The following is an 8,480-nucleotide window of genomic DNA, read 5'->3' as shown; positions in this document are numbered from 1 at the left end:
CCCACCTCTCTTATCTCTCCAAGCACACCCAGCCTTTCCGGGAAGGATGCCTCTCTCACACTTCTTGGGAAGCCCCAGCCCTACCTGCTCAGGGCTGGTCTGTGAAAGATGTCCCTCCATGTGACAGGCCCTGACCCTGCAGACACTACACCCCACCTAAGCTAGCTGAGAACAGTCCCCTAAAGGAGAGGACTTGAGGATGGGATTGTGGGGTTCGGCTCTAGCACCATGCAGAGACCCAGGGCTGAGGGCAACCCTGGGGCCCAGTTAGGGCATGGCCAAGATGCTGTCCACTCCGCAGTGCTGACCAGTCTCCTGCTGTTGAAGAGACGGGACCCCCAGGGAGATGAGCGTGGCCTTCCCATCTCCCACCCTTGTCAACTAGTGGCTGAGGGGACTGGAAACATTTAGTCACCTGAGGGACCTAGGAGGGAAGGAGACAGGAGGGCTGGTTGTCCCTGCTCATCTCCTCACCCCAGGCCCTCTGGTGCCTCTGGAGCCCTAGGTCACCTCCTGCTCTCTTTTACCTTGTTCTAGCCCCTCACTGTTCTTCTGGAGTCACTTTCTCCCCCCCATCCCTGTTCCCTGTTTATCCCCTCCCCCTCCCCCTCCTTCCTCCTTCCTCCTTCCTCCTTCCTCCTTCCTTCTTCCTCCCTCCTCTTCACTCACTGGCTGTGCAACCACTTTCGAGTTTCCTAAGCTCTCTGAGTGAAAGCGCTGACCTCGCAGGGCGGCTGTAAATCTCGGTGGGCGGTCGGTAGAGAGAAGATGCCCAGCCACAGGCGCTCCCCTGGGCCATTCCCTTTTCCCCGCGAGGAGGAGGGGTGGGGACACACATTAGCTCCCTTTGCCTCCCCCAGCAGAGCCCCATCAACACCCATTGCAGAAAGGCTTGAGGCTTGACTGTCCTTCACCTGAGGGAACAGACCCTGGCCCAGTCTGGTTGCATCCAGCAGGGCGGTAGGGTGACAGATGATGTTTGGTGAAAATTTCTGGGAGGAGTCGTGATTTACCAGAACCCTACTGTGTGCCAAGCTTCGGGGTAAGCATTTTGACATGCATTATCACGTGTGGTGTGGTCTTTGTGAGAACCCTATGAAACAGGTACTATTATTTGTGTACTAATTAACATTTGAGTACAGAGATTCAGAGAGGTAGAGACTTGCCTTGGGTCACACAGCTATTAAGCCATGCAAATAGGCCAGTCTGACCCTAAATGCTATGCTTTTTAACTTTTTACTATGGGAAATTTTAAACATATAGAAGAGTAGACAAAATAGTATAATGAACCCCCATGCGCCTGGCACCCAGCTTCATTGACTAACTCTTGGCCCATCTCGCTTCATCCCTCCCCACATCCAGATCAACCTTTCTTTAGTTTGAAGCATAGCTCAGATATTATATAGTTTTATCCATATTTCAGTATGTGCCTTTAAGAGATAAAGTTAATTTTTAAAACATAACCAAAATACACCCTACCCGGTTTGGCTCAGTGGTTAGAGTGTTGGCCCACAGACTGAAGGGTTCCAGGTTCGATTCCAGCCAAGGGCACGTACCTCAGTTGCAGGCTCGATCCCTGGCCCCAGGAGGCAACCAATCGATATGTCTCTTTCACATGGGTGTGTGTGTTTTTTCTCTCCTCCTTCCGCTGTCTCTGAAAAGCAATGGAAAAAATATCAAGTGAGGATTAAAAAAAAAAAGAAAGAAAACATAACCAAAATACCCTTACTATGCTATAAAACTTGGCAATAATTTACAATTACCTAGCTATAACACAGAATTCTCATTTCCAATCCTGTCACGCTTTTCTGCTCTCCCCTTCTGCCGCTCTTAATAAAAACAATGATACCTCTTCCACTGCAAAGCCCTGCCACACACACTATCTCATTCAGTGCTCAGAGCGGCCCTTGGAGGACTTGCCTCATTTTTGAAATGAGGAAACTGAGGCTCAAAGAGGTGAATGGACTTGTCCAAGGTCACACAGTGGGTTAAAGACAGAATTAGGCCCTGTCCCAGGCCCTGCATCACCCCCATCTTGCTCCTCTTTAACCCAGGGTGACTTACTACAGGAGATTTCAACCATCAAGCTCAGAGGACCTATGGGGGCCTGGAGGAGTTGACTGAGAGACCCTCCGCTCAGTGGTAACAGGCTGGACAGTGTGCGTCCCCAGCTGAGAAGGTACAGCCACACTCCTTTTTCTGGGAAACAACAGAACTAATTCCTCTGCTCAGGTTTATTTGCTTTCAGTAGCTCCCCAAAGCCCAGGCAGCGCTGGGGCTTACCACCCAGGCCCCCGAGTGGCATGCCTTAAGCCCCCTGCACTATGGCAGATTGGATGGTGAAGCCCAAAGGGCAGGCACAATAGCCAGATCACTCAGCCAACCTTATCCTAATTCTACTTTCTGCCTAAGTGCAGGAGAAGGGCAAAGGTCTCTCTGTTTTTCTTCTGGAAACCTCCTTGCCTAGCCAGCCCTGCACATGCAGAGAATGCCAAGGATTCCATTCTAAATCCCATGGCTTTTATGGCTAATTCTTCCATTAGTCTGCAGGCTACGGAACAAACCTCTTAGCCTGGCATTCAAGGCTTGCAGTCTGCACTGATGCAGCCTATCACAGAGACCAAGGGGACCACAGAACAATTTCAGGGGAGACAAACACTTTATACAAGCCAATTCCTGAAATTCTGCAGTTAGAGCTTCACTTCTTTAGCTTCACACTATGCTCTCTGTTTAAAGGCTAGCAGTGTCCCTGCCAGCAGTGTTTATTAAATCTCCTTCCGGATGCCAAATTTAATGTTCTAATAATACCACTTGCTACTCTTTGCCCATCCAGATTGGCATTTCATTTCTCCAGACCTTACTCATGCTACTTTCTCTGCCTGGAACCTCACTTCTTCCGTCATCCACTAACTTCCGGGGTGCCTCAGGACTCAGCCGAGGCACTAGCTCCTCTGGGGAACTTTGGGAACCCTCCCTCCTCCCACAGCCTTCCCACCCTCCGACCTGGGCGCAGGGCTCTTTCATGGGTTGAACTTGACCGCAGCACTTACCTCGCAGTATTGTAACCAGCACACTGTGAACTCCTCAAGGGCAGGGATCAGTTTATTCATCTCAATCTTCCCCAGGCCTGAACACAGGGCACATAGTGGGATCTCAGCTTGACGAGCTTGCTGTAAAACTTATCTCACTGAACCCTCGCTGCAGCCCTGTGGGTTTGGCTGCTCCTCGCATTTTAGAAAAGTGGAGACTGAGAGGCACAGAGGCAAAGTGGCGTGTCCCAGGCACTCACATCTGCCTCTGGGCCATCCGGAAACCCAGGGCAGAGGAGCTGGGACGACTCGAGGCAGGAGGCAGTGCCTCTGGGCACTTTGGAGCCAGCAGCTATGCTCAGACACCTCTCCCACAACTCCCTGCTGCCACAAATTCCTCATCCTGGCCTCAGAGCTCCTACAACCCTCCCAAGCCCACCTCTCCAACCTCACCCTTACAACTCCCTCTTAGGTCCCCTGCTCCCATCTCACCTGCCTACTCACTCATCTCTGGGTTCACTGGGGTCTTCAGAACCCTGCACTTGGTACCCCAATTCCATCCCTATCACATCCTGACACCCATGGTCAGTGCAGCTGGGTAAAGAGGTGGGGCAGATATTCACAGGAGCCATCCAACATCAGGGTGACAAGGAAGTGCAGTGCTCAAAACAAGCAGATGGATCAGCATTTCCCACACTGTGGGCATCCTGAGAGATATTCACAACTATTTTTCCACAAAAGAGCCTCGTGGGCAATAATATAACGGTAATGCCTGGTGGGTACTGAATGCTCCCATCTCAGGCGCTGTGCAGAGCATTTTGCATGCAATGCTGCATTTCACCCTCAATGCTAAAAGGCAGGCCCCATTTCTTCTCTGAACTACAAATGAGGGCACTGCAGTTCAGAGAGGCTGGTGAACTTCCCCGTGGTCACACAGCTAGACGGTAGAATGAGGGTTCAAAACCCACCTAGCCTGTGCTCTTAGCCACATTGGGAGCTTTCCTTTGTCAGGCTCTGCACTGCCCCTTGAAGAAATTCAGCATGTAATTAGCATGTTAAACATCCTGAGGGGTCTTATTTAACTAAATATTTCCCATGCTTGTTTGAGGCTAGAACAACCCCCTCTTTTGTTTTACTGAATCCTACTCACATCCCACAGAATATAACATTTCACTGAAATAGTTTGGGGAGTGCTGCTCTGGCAAATATCAGCTCCTATTAATAACAACCTGAGAGCACAGGACAGCGGAGTTGAAGGAAGCCTGGAGAACTCTGGGCACAGCCTCTTCGTTGCACTTGTGGGGTTCTGAGGCTCAGGCAAAGGCACGTGCTCTCCCCACCTCACAGTCCATGAGTGGAGGGAGCAGGTCTCTGACTCCCTCCTCAGGCCCAAGAATGGCCTTTCCTCGAGGCAGGCTGGTGGGGCTGGCAGTTGGAAAACCTTTCAGCGATGGAATTCGCACGCCGTCCTGTAGAGGCCGCACTGGCTTCAGGAGACGGAAACTACTGGAAGAAGCACCATCCTACTGGGGAAAAAATCAAAAGATCTGAGGATCACAAAGCAGGATGGTTCTGCAGATCACGTAAAGTTTAACTCCTCCAACACAAAGACCCAGAGAGGGAAAGGGACTTGTCCAAGGCCACGCAGCAAGTTCAAAGCACAGCTGGAACTAGAATTCAGCCTCCTGCCTCCTGCCTCCTGCCTCCTGCCTCCTGCCTCCTGCCTCCTGCCTCCTGCCTCCTGCCTCCTGCCTCCTGCCTCCTGCCTCCTGCCTCCTGCCTCCTGCTCTGACGGGCCTTTCCTGCAACTGCTGATACATATGTCTGTCTCCCCAGCCTTGCCAGAGGCCCCTCAAGAGCAAAGTGTCCAATTCATGCCTGATCTCCTATCTCCTAACATTTAGAGCTGAAGAAATATTAAGTGAATGAAGAAATAAAACAACTTTTACCAAAAACTCTGTTTCTCGGCTTGGTCATTTACATGGTATGAGATTAACTTTTGGCTGTTTCTGAAATGGTTGTACCCTCAAAGGAGAAACATTTGCTACCAAAGAATAATAGTGATATTATATTATGCTTAATACATATGTGTGTGTATAAACACACACACACATCAAACACTGCTCTAAGCGTTTTACCTACATTAACTTATTTAAATCTTACAGTGACCATAAAGGTAGGTATTATTATTATCAACACTACTTTGTAGATGAGAAAAAATACTGCACAAAGAGGTTAAGTAACTTATGCAAAGTAACACAACTAATAAATATTAGAATCAGGGTTGAACCCAGGCGCTCTAACACCACGGCCATGTTCTTAACCACTGCACTGAAGCCATCTCTTGGAGGTGCTACCTTTATCAAACATGTGCTGTGTACCAGGCACTATGCACAGCATCACTTACATTACCTGTAACACTCAGAGCAAAGCCCCGAGATAAATATTAGCTTCCATTCTACAGCTAGAAAAATGGAGGCTCAGAGGTATAAGAAGACTTACTTGTCTAAAGTCACACAGCTAGGGAGCAACAGAATTGCGGTTTAAAGCCATTGATTCTAGTGATATGCCGTGGTCATCGCTCATGGTTAATGGCTTAAAATGCCATATGCAATTCAGTCAAAACTTAAATAAAAGCCAATGCACTGTCATCTTCAATAATACCATGTGAAATAGTTTTCTTCCAACATAGAGGTATTTTCCTTTTATTGGTTGGTTTTGTTCCAAGGTTTAGTCAGTCGTTATTTCATTTGTTCACGAAAATACTTATTGGATCACACACACACTAGGCAGCACCTGGTATGCGGGACAGGGCAGTAAACATGACAGACACTATCTCTACTAACCCTGTCTTCATAAAGCTTACATTCTGGTAATACTGATCATCATTAAACAATTAATTAGCTGATTAAAGTGGCAGTAATTGCTACAAATGAGAGGTAGAGCTACACTGTGATTAGCTTGCTCAGAATAGAAAATTCCGGTTAATCTGCTTAATGTCTTGAAAGTTATTATTAAAATTAACTTTCCTATAGCTCCTATGGCAGTTATTTTTAAAAAGAGCAGGAAGAAAGAAGTTCTTGTTTATCTGAAGAAATAAAAAAGAATCATTGATCAACACATAATCCTGGAAAACAAGACTACTTAAGAGTAAATTAGAGAGAAAATAGTCAAGAGATACTCAACAAGCATGTCTTCTGAGCGCCCAGTCTATGATGGGATTCTCTGAGGGGCTTTCCCAACCGTGCCAGTCAGGAGGAGCTATTACCCCAATTTAAAGAGGAGGAATTGAAGGCAGAGTGAGTGGTTAACCAGTTCTCTGAAGGTCGCTCACATTGCTACCAAGTGGGGCCAGGATTTGAGCCCAGGTTGATCTGACAGAAATGCTCAGAACCCTTCTCTGAACCACACTGTATTTTCTAATCTTTAAAGCCGATCAGCCAGGAGTTGAAACTCTGGACTCTGACATCATAGGAATGCAGTCTTCTTGTCAATGCCATCTCTCCTCCATGGGGCCCCGGAGAAGAAACACTGCATTTTCTGGGAACAAAGAGAATCAAAAAGAGAAGATCACGTATGATGCAAACCACACTTCTCAGAGAAATTGTTAATTACTGGAATGATTGCATTCCTTTCCCCTGAGATACAGGTTTCCTGAACAAAAAGCTTTAATATTTTGCTTATGCAAATGGAGAAACCACTCTCTATCTCTCTAATAAGATGCCCAAGTCGGGTCTTTTCTCCGTCTTTCTGTGACTTAAGCCAACGTTTCCCTTTTCTAAGGAAATCCCACCTCTTGGTGCAGCTAAACCCTGCCCAGAGTTCCTGGCCCCAATTTCAGGAGTAAGAGCGTTTTGTACGAATCCAGTTTTCTCGTAGTTGGAAAGGGAGAATGGGGCTTCACTTTGCATTGGAAGAAAAAAGGGCTGATCTTTTCTGGACTCATTCTCTGGCCTGGGGACAATCTTCATCTGATCACCTGCACGGGCCCAACTCCACAATTGCCACTTTCCACCAACGACGAACACTTTGGAGCATTTTCCAACATCGAGAACGAGTCCAGCGTTGGACCAGAGAAGTGTAGACCGTGCCTTGGCCAACGTGCCTTCCTGGAGGCCTGGTCTTGAAAGCGTACTGCTCCCCACCCCCCCAGCCCACCCCACCACGGGCTGTGGGAACCTGAATGTCCACTGAGCTGCTGCTCTTGAAGCAGACATTCTGCCTTGTCGAGAGTGAGCAGGGAAGAGGGCACCTGGACAGGCATGTATGAACAGCCCTCCCTCCGAAGGAGCTTGCCTTTCAGGTTTCCTAAGAGCCAGTGTGCCCATGGATTGTATAATGAGGAGGGATTTGTTTGCTGAAGGATCTTTTCGGCTTTATTGCTTAACTCCAAGGTGAGAAGGGGGTGGGGGTAAGATGAGATTTGTTCTCCTTTGCTTTCCTTTGCCTTCCCAAATAGTCCAAATATAAGCCTCGTCTGCAGCTGCCCTGAAACAGCAGCCAAGGTAGTTTTAAAAATAGGGAACAAAAGTTCTAGTCCTGGATTAGCCCCCTAACCTCCTATGTGACCAGGGGCAAACCCTCGCCTTTCTCTGGGCTAGAACCCCCGCCCTGTTCAATGAGAAGGTGAGCACCACTGTGTGCGCCTCAACTCCCACACCCAGGCAGTGGGCACTGCAGCAAACATCTAACTCCACTCTCCTGGTGGTTAGAAAGATCAACATGGAATAACGCAAAGTAAACTAGATCTGAGAAATTAAGGCTTAATTTTCTTTTTAATCCTCCCCAGAGGATATTTTTTTCCATTGCTTTTTCAGAGAGAGAGAGAGAGAGAGAGAGAGAGAGACGCCGACACGAGAGAGACACATTGATTGGTTGCCTCCTACATGTCGCCAGGGCAGGGGATCGGGCCCAGGACCCCTTTCCCTTGAGAGTAACATCTTCCCTTGAGAGTAATATCTTCCCTTGAGAGTAACATCTTCCGCAGTTTTGTACAGTTATCAAAACTAAGAAGCTAACGCTGGCACAAAACTGTTAACTAAGCTACAGACTTCACTGAGACTTCACCAGTTTTTCTACTCATGTCTACTTTTTTTATTCCAAAACCCAATACAGGGTAGACATTACATTTCGTGGTCCTGTCTCCTTACTCTCCTCCAATCTATGAGTTTCTTGGTCTTCCCTTTTCTTTCATGACCTTGACATTTTGAAGCTCTTTGGGCATTTTGTAGAATGTTCTCAGCTTAGGTTTGTCTGCTGTTTTCTCATGAGATGACAGAGCTAATGAGTTTTTAGGAAGACTGTCACAAAGATGAAGCTCCCTCCTTTTTGCATCACACTGGGGATGTGATATAACAAGGTGATTACTGGTGATGTTAAATTTGATAGCTTGGTTTAGATGGCATTTGCCAGGATTTTCCACTATAACGTTACAATTTTCCCCTTTCCAAG

General features: G+C 47.7%; 1 long non-coding RNA gene across 1 annotated transcript in view; it reads right to left on the bottom strand.

Moving 5' to 3' along the window:
* Window positions 1–4,204: 4,204 nt before the first annotated feature.
* The window catches only part of LOC308563865, a 29,839-nt gene continuing 25,563 nt past the window's right edge, over window positions 4,205–8,480 (bottom strand). The window contains exon 3 of the long non-coding RNA XR_013999858.1: window positions 4,205–4,555. This is a non-coding gene — a long non-coding RNA (uncharacterized lncRNA). The remainder of the gene's footprint in view (window positions 4,556–8,480) is intronic.

This window comes from Miniopterus schreibersii (assembly GCF_964146895.1).
Source record: "Miniopterus schreibersii genome assembly, chromosome: 11".
NCBI classification, from domain to species: Eukaryota; Metazoa; Chordata; class Mammalia; order Chiroptera; family Miniopteridae; genus Miniopterus; species Miniopterus schreibersii.
Note: the sequence above shows the minus strand (reverse complement) of the source record. Positions and strands in the feature narration are given on the sequence as shown.